This window comes from Brachyhypopomus gauderio, chromosome 6, assembly GCF_052324685.1.
Source record: "Brachyhypopomus gauderio isolate BG-103 chromosome 6, BGAUD_0.2, whole genome shotgun sequence".
Lineage (NCBI taxonomy): Eukaryota > Metazoa > Chordata > Actinopteri > Gymnotiformes > Hypopomidae > Brachyhypopomus > Brachyhypopomus gauderio.
This window is the reverse complement of record NC_135216.1, coordinates 33403771-33421512: the sequence shown is the minus strand read 5'-3', so window position 1 is coordinate 33421512 and position 17742 is coordinate 33403771.

Sequence of the window (17742 nt, the reverse complement as noted above, 5' to 3'; positions counted from 1 at the left end):
GTGTCTAGACAAGAGGTCACCTACGTGGTGTTAAATGTAGGAGTGCACTCATCTACTCTTGCCCAGCCCAGAGCAGACAAAAGAGTAACAATCACCTCTTCTCAATGCAACATAACCAAAGAAAAAGACGACACTAAAAGAGTACATGACATTATACATAAGAACAACAGCACAAACACAATGGCTTCCCCCATGTCCTCCTCTCTCTCCTCATCTTCATCTGCTTTTATCCATTAGTTTTGATTGCAAGCCCCACCTCTGCTCAGGAAAGCCTGCAAAATAAGAGTCATGCATGCAATGCAAACAACCCCCACCAGGGCGTACCAGGTCTTGGCACGTAACACACACACAGGAACACTTACACACACAGGAACAAACGGGAAAAAGGGGTTTGGCACACACACATGAAACACGCGCCAGGCTTCGCGCCAGGAGGAGAGCGATCAGGGGAGAGAGACCGGGAGCTGCTGGTGCTGCGGTGGGCAGTCCTCCTCCTGCCCTCACTGCAAACCCTCCGCTGGGTGCAGCCCGGCTGGCGGACGCGCCTGGTGCAGCTCGGCTGGCGGACGCGCCTGGTGCAGCTCGGCTGGCGGACAGAACCACTACCACGAAGATCCACAGACGCAGACGATGCACGTGGACAACGTAAACACATTCCCAAAAGGGAGGGGCCGGGGTCCTCAACGTGACTTGGTGGTCTTATGAAGGACTGTTTAAAAGCTATTCAAATTACTGCAAAAAACTGTGTAGTGTTCTGGGTTCTGGGACCGCCACTTGCGTCCGTCTTAAGGGAATTTGTAGATGGTGCCTTAGACGTTGCAGTCATGAAAGTTGCACATTTAAAATACGTATGCTAGCACGTCTGCAGGGTTGCCAACTCTCACGCATTGAGCGTGAGACACACGTATTTGACCGTCTTCACACGCTCTCACGCCACACTTCCGATATCTCATGCCGAAAAAATTCATGAGTTACTAGTTCGCTCTGGCGCCAACGACTGACAGACGAGCGATATAATACTTAATTTGTGCCCCAGTAACACCCCCCCCCCCCTCGCTCAACAACTTACGTTCGCCACCCACCCCATATTACTCACAAATAAATAAATTAATTAATTAATTAATGGTCGTGATTGCTACCATTTTAGTCGCAGTCTGGAGCCCTGGTATGTGTCTCTGTCTTTTTTCAAGATAAAAGATGAGTACAAAATTAGAAGAGTAGCATATTCATTTTTTACAAGCTGTCCGCAACCCACCCAGAACGTGTCCACCCACTTTTGGGTCGCGACCCACCAGTTGAGAATCACTGCACTAATGGGATCTACATCTGCATCTATGAGGGACTCGTAGACTCTGGTGATGGAGATTATGCCGTTCTTCAGAGGAATGATAACGGCCTCGGCTGAATCCTTCAGCAAAACCCTGTGGAGAAGCAGACAAGACATATCAAACTATATTTTAATAGGTCAGATTTCCATGTTGATTATTACTTTTGTATAAAGCTTGGATGGGATCTTAAGTTGCCTGCTTACACAGATGAAGGGATGTGGGTCATCTTAACCTGATAGAAGAAGAAACATCATTTTTATTCAAGCTGAGGGAATGTTTGCTTTCTTTCTCTTTCTCTCATTACCTTGCCTTTATTCTGCAACTTCAGGCTACTCACAAACATTAATTAAAAACGAAGATACCTTAAACTGTGTAGTTTACATGGAAATGTAGCGGAGACAGCTAACTCAATTTAAAGACACCAAACTCGACAACCTTCCAACCAAGGAAAGGATAATTATTCCTAAAACCAGTATTCGGCTTTCTAGCCCTTAAGGAACCAGGACAAAGTGCCTCTGAATTTGAACACTGTGATCTGTGGTGGATATAAAGACACAACTTATGATCTTTCATGTACTCAGTATTAAGTGATCTTATCAGAATACCTGTTATTGTATAATCACCCCACATTGATGCATATCCATGTATTACTGTGTGTTTCAGTAGTTAGATATACCTGTTCTTGTAGTTTTGAACTGGATTATGAATGCATGCATGCATATATATATATATTCCTGTGTGTTCTGCTGTTTAGATATGCATGCTCATTAATTCTGTGTGAGTCATAGAGACCTGCATACTCCCATACTCATGTGCTGCATTACTTTACACCTATCAAGACATGTTTTCTTGAATATGTAGTATTAATTTAATTTATATATAATCAAGTATCAACATGTAATGTGCTATATTAGGCATATGCATATCTATGTATTAGTTTGTATGTTACTCATCAAATGTAATCATTCTCATGTGTGCTTATGTGACCTCACATTCATGCCTGTCTGTGCATTATGTGTCATTTATTGTCCAAAAGTGGAAATTAAGAGTGGTTCAATGTGTAGGCTGAGTACTATGTGACACCGCCACTTAAGGGAACCTGTGGGATACCTAGTGATTATTGACACTTACACAGATTCCTGGTATTGTTATTTAGGTTACCCCACAGAGAAAAGTCCCTAATTATCTCGGATGGCTCATTGAGACGTGAGTCAATTTATTTAGGAATAGGGAATTCCCTTTGTCTTGAAATTGTGCTAAGTCTGCCTTTTGTCACCCATTAAACCACTTAAACCATTTAAGGCCAGAATGAGTTCAAGAGATTAATATCAACTGCAGGGATTTACAGTAAGACCCGTAACAGCAGGGATCAAGACACCTGCTGATCCTGGTAGAGAAAGAGAGGCAGATCACTCCCAGGACCCAAGACAGGTAGATACTGACAGCAGGTCTGCCCATGTGCGTGCTTTCATCTGGACAGGTCATTCCTTCCAGGTCGTCATCAGCTGTTGAACCAACACTGCGATGCACAGCAGGAGTGGTAGGAATGATAGTTTGTAGTGGTATATGCAGATACCAGGAGAGGCTTGTTTGTAATGCTGAATTGGAGATCTTGACTGTAAGTTAGTAGCCCTGTTGATCATTAGAGAATTAAAGAAACAGTTAACATTTTCCAGCCCTGATGAATTTAATATAAACAGGCATTAGTAAATTCTGTATGACAGTCTGTACACTGTAAAAAATTTCAAGTTGGTTAAACTCAGCAACATAATTTCCCTGCTGCCTTAAAAAGCTGAGTAAACTCAACTTGAAGGAAACCTTTGTTACAACTCAAGATGTTAAGTTAAACATCAGTTAAATACTGATTATTCATTGTTTCAACTTGATGTACTGAATTAAAACAACTTACTGTGTTTAATTTATCCATTTAAAAAATTTTCTATTTAGTTAAATGAACTTGCAATTCCTGACTGGTTTAACACATAATTTCAAGTTATTAAAACTTCAGCAATATTCACATAACTTATTATTTTAAGTTAACCATGCTTATGTTTTTAAGTTATTTCTAACATTGTTATTACTTAAGCTTTCACCTTGGCTGTTGATACATCTTTCTTTAAAAAAAAAGTGTACCCAAAATAAACTGAAGGGAAAATGTGACAGATTTTGCATGTTCACTTCAATTCTTTATTAACTCCTTTTTAGACAATAAGGAGAGGATCACACAGTCACTCAACATTTTTGTTGTTCTTTTACATACGCTGTTCAAACTAGGTCATCACTCTTCCAACATAACATGAACACGGTGAGCCTAACAGTGCTAAAATAAACACAAGTGACTGTACGGAACAAACACGTACGACCAAAACAAACCACATAATAACAAAATTTATCACATTTAACCAAACATTTACTCTTTTAGCGTACTCCCTACTGCTGCAAGTGCTCATGGGAGGTAGCGTACTCCATGCTCCACCCCTATACACCAGTGGCAACGCCACGATAGTTTAATTATTTAAAAGAGTCTAAAAAGTAAAGACAAATTCTTCAACACCAACAGATAGAGTCCGGCATGTCCCTCCGCCGCTGAAAGTACTTCCCTATAGTTGATGTTTTGTCGCTCCTTGTTAATATTAATTGCTATGCCGCTGTAAAAAAAGTGGTTAGCCCAATGCTCCCATGGTTTTAAAGTTGTAAAAAGTATTCCAATATTTTCTAAATTCTAAAATGGTGCCTACATCTCTGCATATTCAAATCTTCCCACTTTCCTTTTTTTAACCAATAACTTACAAACATAAGTTAAATAAACTTGGGCAATTCTGAAAAACTCACCAGAAGTTAAGACAACGTGGTATTTTAAGTTATTTTTTATTTAAGACAAAGGAACTTGAGTTGAATATCCTAAACTTACCATGGCAATTGGAACTGAAAAGAAGTGAGTTCACATAACTTAATGTGGCTGTAATGTTTTACAGTGTACATGAAACATATGCAACACGCAAATGTAACAGAATAAGAAAATACTATTTTTGTTTTGATGAATTTCATTAAATTAAATGGAGTTTTAGCGCCCCTAGTGTTAAGTGGTGAACTGCAGTTACGCTACGTTTGATTTTTCTGAGCTACCGTTCCTTAGCAACAGTCTGAGATTTCTATGTTGCGGGTAGGTTCTGAGCTCCGTGTTTCATCAATAAATAGTAGTTAAAAGCACATTTTAAGTTAAAAATACTGCTCTTTATTTAATTATAAAATATATTTAAAACTATTTTTTTGTGGAGAATCAATTGTTTTAGGTAATTGTTAAAAGTTTATGGACTTATTTCTTCTATTAAAGTCAGGTGAAACTAGTATGAGACTGTTTTTCTGCCGCCGTGCTAGCAGTGCATGAACTAATCTTTTTATTTTTCATTAATGAGATATTTTTATTTATTTACCCAGCTTGGCGTTAACTGCAGTAGTCACTTCAATATAAGAAAACTCATTTTCTTATTGTCTTCCAGGTATGTGTTTCGTTGATATCTTTAATATTAATCTGTTAAAGTTCGGTTATTTTCTATTGTTGCTTGTGAAATGTGCTCATGTCCATCCGTTTCAGTGTGTATTTTTGTTTGTGGTACAATATCCTATTTGTAATGCAGAGACAACTTATTATAAGTATTTTAGTATTTTATATTCGTAAAAGCTATTGTATGTGTATGTATGTATGAGTGTATATGTGTATATATGTAACTCTTTTGTAGCCAGTTTAATATGCTGTTGCCGTGTATGTTCCTTAGCAACAGTCTGAGATTTCTATGTTGCGGCTTGGCGTTAACTGCAGTAGTCACTTCAATATAAGAAAACTCATTTTCTTATTGTCTTCCAGTGCTGCGTTATACCACACCAAATAAAAGATGGAAAAATGGGTGAATGTGTGCGCGTGTAAATTCCTGTTCCACTGGTGAGAGGTGAAATTCAAGAGCCGAAACCGCTAACGGATCTACCACACTGGCGCTGTGAATCCGTTACATTTGAGTCCGTTACACAAAGACATACCAAACACAAAAACACAAACCATAGCAGTATCAAAGACACGTTAACATTGCAGGCTGTACACACACAATAACAGCACTCAGTGATCAGCCCCAGACAAGTTCAAACAGTTCTGTTTATGTGGGAAGTACCAAGGTTATTATACCTTGTCCAATCCCCGTGAGAGCTCATCTGTGTAAAACTCCACCTCCTCACAGTTATGAAGCACTGAGACACTGTGCAGAGTTCATTTCAGCATCACAACTGTGTGCTTCATTACTGGGATGCAGAAGTCAAGTGTCACAGCGGCATTTCTTGGATGCATCACTGGAATTTTATCCTGTGCTGTGCCCATGTGGATAGAAACCATGGAAACCATCTTTGACTGCAGTGAACGTATGAAAAATGTGGAGGGGGTCTTGACGAGCAGTGAGCTGACCAGGTGTAAAATGTATGACTCCACACTGCCCCTCCAGCCGGCCTACCGCATCTTCTGCGTGATCTCCATCGTGTTGGGACTGCCTGGTGTCTTACTGGCTGTTATGAGCTCCAAGAACATTAACTGCGTAGAGAAGACCAGGACCACGGTGGAGATGGCCGCCGCAGGGACACTAATCTGTGCTGCAGTAATGATGCTGGTCCCCTTGGGCTGGTGTGTGTACACACTCGTGGCCTCATTCATGCATCCTGAGTCATGGTCAGGGAAAAGGCGCCCGGGCTGGTCTTTCTACCTCGGGTGTCTGTCAGCAGGTTTTCTGCTGACAGGAGGAGCACTGAGACTTCCCTGCAAAAAACCCCAGCAGGCGATCTTAAGTTTCCTGGGACAATTTCCTGCATTATGATGTGTAGCTTATTTAGTCTGGAAGTAAATGTTTCCAGTATTACTGTGCACATCTACAGAAAACAGAAACAGATTAAATACAGCTGTGCACATCTGTAAGAGATGTAAAGAAATGTCATATAATGTAATAACGTTCTTATCAGCTGCCAGTCAGCACATGAATACCCTTTTTGTTTTGTCTTTTTGTTTTGCTACCCTGTAAGCTTTTTGTTTGTCTTTAATCTCTCTGAACGTGACATTGATCTTGTATTTAATCTCTCTGATCTTGTAATTTCACTGGTCAGAAAAGGTTTGTCATAAAGTCTTTTGATCTCATTTTCAGTCAACAAAAAGAGGAAAAAACAAAAAAAGGAAAAACAAGATTTAAGGTCAAATGGATAATTTGAAGAAATGGATGTTAATGTGGAACTGCGTCCTCAGCTTTGTTCAGAATTGGTAGATAAATTGTCATTTGTCAGTGTTCCTACACATATACGTGTCTAAATAAACACTATACTGATTTGTTTTCTTTAATATTTGATATTCAGTGAACTTGTACAATATGGCCAACTGAATGTGACTGGAGAGAAATGAAAGTAAATGGCTGTTGAGGCAGCCAGCGCATGAGTGAGAGTCATGCGAAGACGAAACGTAGCGCAACACTGACTGTCTCGGCCTGTTCAGGGAAGAATGTGTCTGTTTGGCAATGTGGAGCTCAGACGATGGGGACCTGTGTTCTTAATAGTGAGGGGAATACACAATAAGTGTATAAGTGGGGGACTGACAGTGAAGGAGTGTATGTGTGCAGACCTGCCTCTGTGTGGGAAGGGCCAGCACCCAGTGACACATAAAACACGGGCAGTGGACATTTCCTGCATTCACATGTGCAGTTTGTTTCAGAATTTGACAAAAATCTGAATTGTTTGAGGACAAAATATGAATGAATATTCATGTGTGCTGTTTTTAAGCACAGCAGGGTCAAAATTTATTTACTTCACTATTGGCTGGATAGTAGGACATTTAAAATATATGTACAGGGACATCTTCTGTAGACAATTAAAACTTTAAAATAGACCATACTGCCAAGCCAAAAACAGGTTGAACTGTCACGGTGACAGCTCCGGACCCCTCCTTGTGGGCGTGTTATGTCGTCTGCATGCAGTTATGTCCATGTTTGTAGTTCTGTGGGTGTGGGTCGTTAGTGAGCGTGTTCGTTGGTCTCACCTGTGCCTGTGGTCTTGTGATCACTGAGAGATGTGTTCTGCACTTATTTAATGTGCGTTTGCGCAATGTCTCGTGCTCGTCTTTGTCTTAAGTTCGTGCCTGCGTGAGTTGACTGTCTCGCTGGACTTCACCTGTGTCTTTATTAAAAGTACATGTTTCACTGTTACTTTGGTCGTCGTGCCTCCTCCTTCGATCATCACATGAACATTTATAAATGAAGATGTAGTACTTCCAAAGGGTTAGAAGATCATTCTGCATCAGTGTGCTAATGTTGCACCCCCAAATGAAACACGTATGTCTTCTCGTTTTGTGCAACTTTATTCTGTTAAACCCACGGCTCGGTAATACAGCGTATTCAGTTTTCAACCAACTTATCGCTTGCTTTCTTTCTACGCATCCCCCCCACGAGTATCGCTTCCCATCAACCTGTTCGTCATTCTTAAAGAGATATTTCAATATTCTCACGTAACTTATTTTTTTTCTTAAACAATGCATTACTGATTATGAAATAAATGTATAATCAACATAAAACAATGTGGTTGGCATTTTTTTTCCCTTATAATATATCCGAGCGCTACACCCTCCCCCACTAAAATAACAAAAAATGTTGACAAAACATTTTAACATTTTTGGAACTCAGAGTGCGTTGTTACCTTCAGCTTCTAACACTAACCTCACTCGGATGCCACTCAACACTACACACCAGATGACTACAATTGCATGTGTACAGGGTAGTTAAAATAATTAACACTTCTGCTTCGGTGTATTAACTTAAATAATTGGTACATTGGTAGGCCTCCCAAGTCCATTAAGTCACATATGGCTATATCTACCATTCCACCTTCTTAAATGCATCCACATTAAACATGCTCCAAATGTAGTACAACCATTTACATATTACCTTGTGTTACCTTGTAAACACACTTCTTTCCGTAAATACATCAATGACCTACAAGTGTAGCTTTAGTCACTAGAAATACATTTCTGAAAAATGACTATTGTTATTGTACCTCTGTTTCAAATGAATAAAGAAACATTTTCAATTAACCTTATCTGTAACTCAGAACAATATCAGAACAATATTTCTACTTCTCGAAAGATGTGAAACTAGGTTTCCCTAACTCATCATAAGTGAGAATGTACTTTGGTCGATGTGTTCTCGTGGAACGTCGTTCCTGCTCCACCCTATAATCATCCTCTGAAGAAGCATTAATGTCTGTAGACATCTCAGGTTCAGATGCTTGACTTTCAGAGTCCGTGTCATCATTTTTCCCCGTGTCTAGTTCATGCATGTCTTCTTCTTCGAATCTTTCGTCCCCTCGACCGTGAGCCATTGCAGAGACGTCTTCATCCTGAAACTGACTTTGTTCTTGTCTCTCAGTTTGTGTCTCTACTGCAGGTTTACTTGATCTGGGTTGAAAGACTGTGGCATGTGGACTGAGGCTGGCCGTTTGGGTTTTATGGGGGATCCACACAGAGTACTCTTCTTCACTACAACTGTCAGAATCCTCGTGGACACTGTCCTTGGTTTTGTGTGCTTGTTTGTTTACCCTTGTTCCCTTTCGTTGGTGCTTTTCTCTCGACCCTTTTGAGTCTAGTCCATCGATAAGGTAAGGACAGGGTAGTAAGAGATTTCTGTGAAGGACTCTTTCCCTCCCTTCACCATCTAATGGTGTTATGACATAAACTGGGCTATCTTTTCCTCTTCTTTCTTTGACTATGTGTATTTTGTTTTCCCAGTAAGCACGTATTTTACCCGGTCCTCCTCTTTCCGAAAGGTTTTGGACAAGCACGTGATCTCCCGGTCGCAGTTCTGAACTCCAGACTTTCTGATTATAACCCTTTTGTCCTCTCTTACATGCTTTTCTCATGTTATAATAATAATAATAATAAATTTTATTTGTTTGGCGCCTTTCATGGCACTCAAGGTCACCTTACAAAATTGAAACAAAATTAAAACATACAATAAATATAAAATTCTAACACAGCAACAGAGATAAAATTACATTTGTTAAAGTGAAAAAGCCAGTTTGAACAGATGAGTTTTAAGAGCAGTTTTGAATTCTGAAATAGAGTGCAATGTTCGTATGTGTGTGGGGAGTGTGTTCCAAAGCTTTGGAGCAACATGGGAAAAAGCCCTTGCGCCCATTGTGCGGAGATTAGCAGTTGGTTCTACCAGGAATCCTGCAGAAGAGGAGCGCAGAGTGCGGGAGGGAGTGTAAAACTGAAGGAGATCTGTAAGATAGTCAGGTGCCAGGTTGTGAAGTGCCTTAAATGTCAGTAACACAATTTTAAAACTGATCCGTTGTGATACTGGGAGCCAGTGTAACTGGATAAGCAGGGGTGTGACGTGCTCGGTGGACTTGGTGCGTGTAATTATCCGTGCTGCTGAATTCTGTATAAGCTGAAGTCTTTGGATGAGTTTATTTGGAAGGCCTGCCAGTATTGCATTGCAGTAGTCGATCCGTGATGTAACTAATGTATTGACTAGTATTTCTGTAGAGTGTTGTGATAGGATGGGCCTTAATCTGGAGATGTTTCTCAAGTGGAAAAAAGCAATCCGGGAGGTATTGTTTATGTGAGTGGAAAAAGAGAGCGTGCTGTCCAAAATCACACCAAGATTTGTAACATGAGTGGAAACAGGTACAACATCCTCAGCAATGGAAAGTGAACTAATGGTATTTTTTGAGAGTGAAGCTTTGGATCCAATAAGAAGTATCTCGGTTTTCTTACTATTAAGTTTCAAGTAATTTTTTGTCATCCATGTGTGCACATCACGGAGACAGGCAAGCAGATTATTTGGGAGAGTAGTGGAATTAGGATTAGTGGATACATAAAGCTGTGTATCATCAGCGTAACAATGAAAATGAATGCCATAATGACGGAAAATATTGCCAAGTGGTAGAAGGTATATGTTAAACAGGAGCGGTCCCAATACTGAACCCTGTGGGACTCCACTACAGACTGTTGAGCAGTCTGACCTGTGGTTCTGGATCTGAACAAACTGTGTCCTGTTGGTAAGGTAGGAAGCAACCCATTTATAAACTGTACCTCTGACCCCAATGCTAGCCAGGCGATCCATGAGAAACCGATGAGATATGGTATCAAAGGCAGCAGTGAGGTCGAGGAGAATAAGCATAGAAAGTAAGCCAGAATCAGCTGCTCTCAGGAGGTCGTTGGTTACCTTGACTAATGCAGTTTCTGTACTGTGCTTACAACGGAACCCAGATTGGAACCTTTCAAAAAGATCATTTTTATGAAGGTAAAACTGGAGTTGAGCTGCAACTACCTTTTCAATGATTTTGGAGATGAATGGCAGATTTGAGATTGGTCGGTAGTTATTTAAGTCCGAGGGGTCTAAACCAGGTTTTTTGAGAGTAGGTCGGATTACTGCAACTTTCAGTGAGGGCGGAACTATACCAGTGATCAAGGAAGCGTGAATAATTCTAATTATGATGGAGATGATTGAAGGCAAACAAGCCTTTAGTAATGATGTGGGAATCGGGTCCAGACAACATGTCGATGTATTTGATTTGGAAATGAGTTCCAGTATATGACTTTCAGTAGGAAGACTAAAGTCACATAAAACAGATGGTGAAAACAGTTCTGTAATACTTGCTGACAGTAAGTTAGACTGTGCAGTCATTTCCGATGATATTTGTTCATGGATAGTAGAAATTTTGGAGCTGAAAAACTCCAAAAAAGCTGAACATTGTTCTTTGGTGTTACAGTTCATGTCTGGAGTATGTGGCTGGAGTAGTCGTTTCATTGTTGAAAAAAGGGACCTAGTATTCCCTTCACCTGAATTGATAATGCATGCATAATGAGAGGATTTTGCTGCTGAAATGGCATTTTTGTAGTGCTGGATATGATCAGAATACATTTGTTTATGCACAGTCAGTCCAGTCCTGGCGTAGAGACGCTCCAAGCGCCGGCCAATGCCCTTTAGTTTGCGCAGTTCAGGTGTATACCAGGGGGCAGTATGGACAAATGAAACAGTTCGTGTTTTTAGAGGAGCTAAACAATCTATTGCTGAGGCTAAGTTGTTATTGTAATATTCCACTAACTCTGTGGGGGAAAAAACAGTGCTGCAAACGGGACTAGCCATAAATGACCTGGCAAAGTCCTCTGGGATAACATGTCTGATGTTTCGATATGACATTGTGCGAAGCACCTTTAATTTACCAATTTGCAAATCGGCATTAAACATCACAGCTTTATGGTCTGAGATAGGTAACTCAGCTGAAGAAATGTCATATGGTGTGATCCCAGAGCAACAAAGTAAATCAAGGATATGACCCTTACTGTGTGTTACAAAATTAACACTTTGAGAAAGACCAAAGCAGTCTAACGTTGCTTTAAGATCTTTTGTGCACATATTTTCAGTGTTATCATAGTGAACATTAAAATCTCCCATTAACATGATGTTAGGAGACATTGCACTGAGAGTAGTTAAAAGTGCTGACAGTTCATTAATAAACAAACTTGATGATGACTTGGGAGGTCTGTACAGCACAGCAAGGATGGTTGGTATGGGTCCATGGAGCTTTGCAGCCAATATTTCGAATGATTTCTGCTCAGGTAGCGAGAGTGACGTCAGCTGCACATTCTCACGGTAGATCAGCGCGAGACCACCGCCTTGACCGGAAGAGCGCGATTTGCATATGTAAACAAATCCAGCTGGAAGTGCAGCATTTAGGTGTAGAAAGTCATTATGTGGCTGCCATGTTTCAGTTAGTGATAAATAATCCAGTTTATGATCCATGATGAAGTCATTAACCAGAGGAGCTTTGTTAGTGATGGATCTGATGTTGAAGAGGCCAAATTTACGAGTTGAAACGCACGCATGAGATTTAGCCAGTGGAGTTAGCACACTATGGTCTACATATCTGGTGGTGTTCTTATACCTGCGTGAACCTGCAGACCAGAGGGTGGAGATAGTCCCAGAGTTGCCACCGCTAATCCTGATGTTACGACGCGATCCTCGATGGATATACTTTGGGCGCCGGAGTGGAACATCTTCATGAAATTGAAGTTTCTGCAGAGGTTCACAGTGTTTCCGGAGCCGGTATAATTCATCCAGTGAGTATCTCACTCTGTCAGTAGTGGCGGTAGGAGATAGCAGGGCAGAGAGTGTAACCCACAATAACAGTTTAAAGCTTACCATGATGTTGCCGCAAACGTACTTATTCACTAAAACAACTGCAATAAAAAAAAAAATTCTGATGTTTTCTTGTGCAACACTGTAAGCTTCCTGCATTGACCTTTGCCATTTCTCTGCATAGTCTTGATGGGACTGTGACAGTGTTTGTTCTTTTGGGAATAATAGGTCAATAGGTAGAATTGGCTCTCTTCCAAACAACAGGAAAAAGGGTGAGAATCCCGTTGATTCATGAACTGTTGAATTGTATGCATGCACCACTTTGTTCAGATAGTCTTTCCAGTTAGGTTTCTGAGTCTCCTCCAGTGTTCTGAGCATACTGAGTAAAGTTCTGTTAAAACGTTCAGCAGGGTTAGATTGAGGATGGTAGGGGGTTGTTCTCGAATGTTTTATCCCACTGTAACTCTGCAACTTCTTGAACAACTCATTCTCAAATTCCTTTCCCTGATCATGGTGGATTCTGGCAGGATATCCAAACCTCAGAATGAAGTCATCAAATATTTTGCGTGCTGCTGTCTTACCAGACTTGTTAGGCGTAGCATAAGCCTGAGCAAACTTAGTAAAGTGGTCTACTATCACAAGGATATACTCAACTCCACCTTTGCTTCTTTCTAAATGCAAATAGTCAATTGAGATTAACTCAAAAGGTGTGGAGGTCATAATGGTTTGTAGTGGGGTCTTAGTCTTCCGGTTGGGTTTCTTTTGTTTCAAGCAACGGCAGACTTTTGTAACATAATGTTCGATTTCTTCTCGCATTTTTGGCCAAAAAAATCTCTCTCTGGCTAGCGAGATCATCCTGTCCCCACCTAAATGACCCATTTCCTCATGAAGCTGCTGATAGATCAGTGGCTTGAGTTTAGTGGGAACCACGAGCTGGTTTCTGGTAATTGTCTTTCGGCGTAGGACTCCATCTTCGTCCAGGTAAAGATGAGGCCACTCTCTCAGAAGTCGTTTTACTTCAGTTGACTCTTTTACCTTGTCTCTGTACTTAAGTCTTTCATTTTTCTGCTTTAGTGTGATTACTCTTTGTATCACATGATCTCCTTGTTGACTTGCCTGAATGTCTTTGACTGCTACTGACTCAACTGGAGTTGTAGAGGTTAACTGTGACAGCACAGCTACATCGCATGTAATAGCTGATATCCAGTCAGTGTTACCATTGTAGTCTGCTTCAAGTCCTTGCCTTACTGCAGTTATGTCAGCAGGTTTGCATTCCTCTGTGCATTCTGACATTATCCTGTCCATTTGTGTTGGTTTACGAGATAGAAAGTCAGCATCCCTGTTAACCTTACCAGGTCTGTATTTTAAAGTGAAACAGTAATCGGCTAATTCTGATACCCAGCGATGTCCTACCGCATTCAGTTTGGCACTTTTCATCACATATGTGAGGGGGTTGTTATCACTGTATACTGTAAAGTGCACTGCATGAAAGAGGTAATCTCGGAATCGCTCAGTGACAGCCCACTTCAAGGCTAAAAATTCAAGCTTCCCTGAGTGAAGTCTGTAATTTTTCTCGGTTGGAGTGAGTGTACGTGACCCGTAACCGATCACCCTTAATGTTCCTTCCTGACGTTGATATAAAACAGCCCCAAGACCTTCCTCTGACGCGTCCACATGTAACACGAATGGCTTTTCGAGGTCTGGGTATGCCATTACTGGTGGGTCTGATAACGCATCTACCAGTCTTTCAAGCACCTGCTGATGTAATATTGTCCACACTATTGGCTGAGATGGTGGCAACTGTGGTGACCTTTTCTTTAATGACTTGTTCTTTGTCTTTGGATGTGATAACAGGTCATAAAGCGGTTTTGCAGTTCTTGAGAAATCAGCAATGAACGATCGGTAGTAGCCTAAAAAGCTTACAAGGGATCTCACTTCTCTGACTGTTTTGGGGTTTGACTTTTTCAAAGCTTGAACAGTCTCCACTTCTCTTGGGTTCATGCAGTATCCATCTTTTGAAATAATACGGCCAACATAACACACTTCTCTTTTAAAGAAATCACATTTCTTTGCCCTGAGTTTGATCCCACATTCCCTTTGTTTTTGTAAGACTTTTCTCACATTCTCCACATGCTGGTCAAAGTCTTTGCTAAAAACTAAAACATCATCAAGGTAGGGCACACAGATCTCATCCCTGAGGTCCCCAAGGCAACCTTCCATATACCTCTGGAAGGCAGCCGGTGCATTGGTTAGTCCAAAAGGGATCCTCAGCCACTCATAGAGACCCCACGGCGTGATGAAGGCAGTGCATGCTCGGCTCTCTGGACTGACAAAGCCTTGGTGGTAAGCTTTACCTTGATCTAACACGGTAAACCAAGAGTTTCCACCAAGATTTTCCAGAATCTCCTGTATTCTCGGAATGGGATGTCTATCAGGGTGTGTTTTCTCATTTAGCTGCCTGTAGTCTATACAGAGTCGGATGGTAGAATCTTTTTTTCTAACAATTACTATTGGTGATGAGTAAGAGGATGTTGAATGCTGTATCCACCCTCTACTGAGTAGATCCTGGATGTGCTTCTTCACTTCCTGATACAAATGACGAGGGATGGAATTGTATGTTTTTGTCACTGGACTATTGTCTTTGAGATGTATCTTCATTTGCAGATCAGGTATGCATCCCGTGTCCCATTCATCTTGTGCAAAAACATCACTTTCCTCTCTCAACATTTTTCTCACTTTCTCTTGTTGTTCAGTTGTTAAGTGTGAAATATCAACTGGCGGCTCCCATGTTTGTTCGTCAGTTTTCCCTTCATTTGCCAGCGTCACTTTTGTGTCAGTTGTGCCTAAATGTTCATCTGCCCTTCGTGACTCATCCGTGTCTACTCCTACGTCATGAATTCTGTCCACAGTGAATAGTGAGCCAAGTATTGTCTTGTTGTGTAATCTGATGTCTCTGTCTGTCTGGTTTTCAACTACAACTGAAATAGCATTTCTCTCCTCACCTGGTAGATGCACCAGTTGTTGTCTTATGTGTAATCCTTCTGGCCATGGTGTGCTTTCATTTGGTTCTAGCATTGCATACTGTCCATTTAACACGATTTTATTGGGCTTCCCACAGATTACTTTGAACATTTGGCATTTGGGAATGATAACATCATGTCTTCCTAGCTTTGCTATTTGACTTTCGGACATTCCTCTGTCCGTGCTGAGCACTGAGAACACAGCTTTGGCTTTTTTTTGTCCCATATCTAGTGCAGACCCAAGACTGCGCAAAAACCTATTAGGAAGAGTTCTGTCCGTTGATGTATTAGTCTTTGCAAGCTCTTCTATAACATTAAAACCCACTATTGGCTTGGTGATAGACTGCGTGCTTACTAAGAAAGGCACTAACAGTCCACTGTCTCTGTTTCCTGCTAGACTAAACTCAACTCCTACCCAACCCTCATACGGTATCTCGGTCCCATTTGCAGCATAGAGGTCTAGCATTTCTTCCTCAAGAAGTTCACTTACTGGTCGTATCTCAGCGTCAGGTAGATGTTCCTTTTTCCAATTTAGATCCACAATTGACACTTGTGATCCTGTGTCCCAAAGCGCCGCAGCTGGAGCACCTCCAATGTTACACTGGACAAGATTTTTATGTCCTATAAGTTTTGCTGTCCTCTGTTGCTTCTTTGACAAGGGTACATCCTTCTGTTGAATAATGCTGTCATGGGTATCTGCGGTATGCACCTCTATTTTGTTGACATTAATCGCGGGGTCTTTCTTTTTCCGACAACCCATAGCCCAATGCTCGCTACTCCCACACTTGTAGCAATGCGTACATTTTCCTTCTGGATTTGTCTGCTCACATCGACGACATTTTCTGGGGCTCCTATTAGCGTTGCTTGCATTGTATGGCTTATTTTTTATGTTTTTGTCCCCAGGATCTACTTTTCTCTGCGTAAGGCTAGCGACCTGTGTGGTAAGGTTTTGGATAGCATCACAAATTACTTTGTTACTAGCCTCCAGTCTTTCCACAATGGGGTTTGGCTTAGTTATCTGTTTTTTTTCCTTGTTTGCACCATCACTCTTTTCAGTTTTGTAGTTCTCTTCCTGAACTGCGGTTATTCGAATACTCTTCTGTCTGGTGGACAGTTTGGCCCTCCTTTCAAGTTCAACACTGTAAGCAGCACTCATTCGTTCAAGGAGCACTTCATCCTCTATAGATGCATCCTGCAAGTAAGATCTAATATCCACTCTTACAGCGTCGTCTTGTAATCCGGTCAGGATAGTTTGTAAGAACTGTGTTTGCACAAGCTCAGGATTGTATTTCAGTCCTGCTCTGGCTCTGTCGGATGCAGATAGAACTTTCTGTCTCAGATCCATGATGCGTATAAGAAACTGAACAGGGGTTTCTTTAGGCTCTTGTACTGCACGGGTTAAGGCATGATAGAGCTCTGTTGCATCTTTTTCAATAAAGTGTGTCCTAAGCACTTGTCTGAGGGAGTTTAAAGATAACTCTGCTCTACTCTCGAGGTAACTTTTTAATTTTACATCAGGTGCAATGGCTTGGATCACTGCCTCAACAATCTCACCCTCATCATATCCTCTTTTTAGTCCACGTTCAATTTGTCTTTCAAGGCTCATGAAGTTCAGCTTATCCTTTTGTCCAACCTCACCAATTTGTCCAATAATTCGGAAATCTTTTCTGTATATTGGGTGTAAGCTCGATTGGTCTTTGGCTTGTAATGACTCTCTCTCTGAACCCACTAGGCTGTTTGGTCTTTGTGGTGATGAACCTTGCGGAGTTATACCCCGTTGTACCAGCAGAGGGTGCGCAATCGCTTGTTGTTCAACGGCATTCTGTTCGACATTCTGCGAGGCATTTGCCGAACCACCGACGTTTGTTTGCTCCTTTAAGTTATCGATAAAGTCATTACATGTTAATAAAACAGACAGTCCATCATCCTCTAAGGATGTGACCTCCTCGCTTTCCAAGTGACCAAGCATTCTCCTTCTTATTAACCGACATGATACTTTTACCTCTTCACTCAGCTCCAAGCCTAGCACTTCGCTTACGGCATTTAGCTCTTCCAGTGACAGTGTAACTAGCTTTTTCTCAATATCGGTTAACAAAGATTCCCACTCACTGTCCATGATGCTTGACCTTCGGCAGTTTCACAGTTTGGAGGGATGAGTGTCCGTTTCTTCGTCAGATATTTTATTTTAGCTTTTAGTTTTTCTTCGCGGGAATGGTCGCTTACTTTGCTAGCGTTTTT